The sequence below is a fragment of the Echinops telfairi genome, unplaced genomic scaffold (assembly GCF_000313985.2).
Source record: "Echinops telfairi isolate 266 unplaced genomic scaffold, ASM31398v2 ScPeMD7_7404;HRSCAF=8442, whole genome shotgun sequence".
Classification (NCBI taxonomy): domain Eukaryota; kingdom Metazoa; phylum Chordata; class Mammalia; order Afrosoricida; family Tenrecidae; genus Echinops; species Echinops telfairi.
In genome coordinates, this window is record NW_022111304.1 from 950,817 (window position 1) to 954,011 (window position 3,195).

Sequence of the window (3,195 nt, forward strand, 5' to 3'; positions counted from 1 at the left end):
TCTTGTGTTCCTACAATGTTGAATTTCCCTCTAAGCAACTCTCCTAGACTGAATTCTGTGGACTCCCCCTGTTACATGTCACTCATCGCCATCTTCCCGGAAGTTCCCCCAACCAACATTTTAATTTCGTTAAATAAAATGGATGTCAGAACGCAGGATGCATATCGTGTCTCATATTACATGTTACTCTTTGTAGATCTATAGAGTGCAGCTAGATAGAATGGTACTTTAATAATCTTTTGTGAAACTACTTAATTAATTGTTGGCTTTCTTGATAAAAGTATGGTTTGTTTTACTAAGAGAGTGCAAATCTGGCTCCTAAAATGTTATGCTTATGCATGATGCCTGTCCATGTGTGGGTTTTACAGAAATTCTCCTTGTCAAAACAATGTCTCTCTCTACTGCATCCTTGTAGTAATCTGACCTATGAAAATGAGCAACCAAAATAGAGTGAAAGTATTTTTGATGATTACCACAGATGTACTAATGATAGCATTAAAAAAAAACAAATCTGTGGATTAGTGAATCAATTAACTAACTAACAAACTAGTTAATTAAAATGTTAACAGTTATGTGCTAGGTGTTTAGGTCACTTTTTTGGTGTAGATATGGATAGGTATATATTTTCACTGAGTTATTGCAACTCATAGTGAACTTATAGAGTAGAAGGTGTCCCATAGGGCTGTCAAGGCTGGAAATTTTTGTAGAAATGCAACACCACATCTTTCTCTGTTGGTGAGTTTGAGCCACCTTCATTTCAGTTATCTACTGAGCTCATTAACCAGTACTCCACCAAGACTCCTTGAGCTAGGGATATAAAAACTGACAAAATCTACATTTTCAATAATCACTCATTAAGAGTCCTGGTGATATAGTGGTTATGTATTGAGCTGCTAACTGCAAGGTCAACAGTACAAAGCCATCAAACTCTCCCTGGAAAAAAGGAAAGGCTTTTTGATACTCCTGTAAATAGTTACAATCTTGGAAACGTGCAGAAGTAGTTTTACGCTGTTTAATATGATCACTCAGACATCATTGGCTCAATGGCAATGAGTTTGTTTTGTTACTTTGCACATATATTAGGTTTCCAGGATACTGATAGTATCTTTGATACCTAGTAAATTCTGCATTATTGTTGACAGATAATTAAAGAATTTAAGAGATGGAGTTGATACTAATTAACTACATGCCTTCGTGAAAATTCCTTAACATCCCAAAGACAGATTTTTCTGTTAAAACAAAAGCAATTATAGTGAAAAATATCTATTGTTTCCTTAACTGCAGTGAATCTAGCACAAGCATTCTAAAAGGTGAATATGAGTACAGCAATGTTCTGAAATGTCAACATTTACATGCGATGGAGGTATTAGGGAAACATTATAAAGATTTTAACTTTAGTGTGAATGGAAGAAAAATAGAAAAAATACTGAGAAGGATAATGACAAGCCTATAAACTCTTTTACTGTGGACAAAATTCTTCTATATCCTTATGAAGTGGGTAAATTATTAGACAGAATAGTAAACTATATTAAATTAGCTAATATGAAATATTTTAATATGATTAGATTTGAACCATGCCTTTTCTTTTTGGTGTATTTGCTCAAAGAGTTTAATTCATATATAATTGCTAGGTAGACAGAATAGGGACTACGAGGGGTGTCTCCCCACTACCTGCATAAAGGGGCTGTAGAGAAATCAGGTCCCCTTTAGAAACCTAAAGAAAAATCCAAACTGAGCATGCACAGACTGGGACCACCTAAGCTCAGGTGAAACAAAACCTAGTCACCACCTTAGGCACATGACATCACATAGGTGTGCCTAAACTCAGCCAATAAGTTTGGCCAATACCCTCAGTCATGCCTCCCCAGATAGTGGCGCAGGAGGGAATATAGTCTTCCCAATATTTCTTTAATATTTGTTTTATAGATTGGCCTCAAATAGTTTCACTTCCTTGAATAAAGAAAATGTATGTTACTGACCATATCTTTGAAGGCGATTTTCACTTGCTGGTTCCTCAGAGTGTAGATGAATGGGTTAAAGAGAGGGGCGACTGAGATATTTGGCACAGCTACTCCCTTATTAAATGTGGCTGCATATCAGCAGAAGGGTTGATATATATAAACCCACACCTCTCTTGATCCCCGGGGGTTTCTGAGTTCCCGCTGTCTGGTTTTGTGCTCCAGTTCCTGGATTCGTTGGACGTGGTTTTTCACGGTCAGTCACGAACTCTTGCACAGTTCCCACACAGCCTTGTACACTTTCCTGATACAGCATGTACCTTTTGAAAGTTTAAGGCCTGAAACTTCTCACACAGCCTGGTACACTTTCCTGATACAGCATTACCCTTAGAAAGTGTAAGAACTGAAACTTCCTGCACAGCCTTGTACAATTTCCTGATACAGCATATACCTTTCCAAAGTGTAAGATCTTAAACTTCCCTTCTCCTCATAAAAGTCACTTGGATTACCAAAAGGGCTTCTCCCGCCTGAATTCTTTCAGTGTTGCAAAGCAAGAACCTAGGTATCCCAGTCCAGAAACCTAACATAATCATCCCTTATGATTTTTCCATCAATACTGAAATGAACACAATGATTTCCTCTCTATGATTTTTTTTTTACCTCAAACACTTTAGAATGCCTAAATTCCCCAATGTGTGTTACTGCCAAAAGGCTAAATACAAATCTTAATTAAAATTTTTAATATAATCAACTCTATGTCCATTGACCAACACATCACTTAAGATATTAATGAAAAGCTAAGGCAAATTTCTTCAAGATGTGACCTTAATTTTTCAGTTATACAAATAGAGAGTAATGACCATAATGAGAATAGATATGTTTTTTCAAGTTATAAAAACAAATTATTAGAAGTCAAATCCCCAATTATCACTATTTCCTGACATTTTATCTAAAATGTTAAGCATTAGAAAAGACAAAGATGTCCAAAGTGGCACAGGACATGCTCACACAAGCACCATCTGAAAAGAAAAAAATTAGGTAGATGGTGATAAAAACATCCTTAATTGATCCTAGTTTTGCTGTTCAATTAAGAATATTAACATAATACAGAAAAATGTTAAATGTTAAATAAGGTACACCTGTAGTCTTCCAAATATTGCTTTATTATTAGTTTTATAGATTGGCCTCAAATAGTTTCACTTTTTTGAATAAAGAAAATGTATTTTACTGACCATAT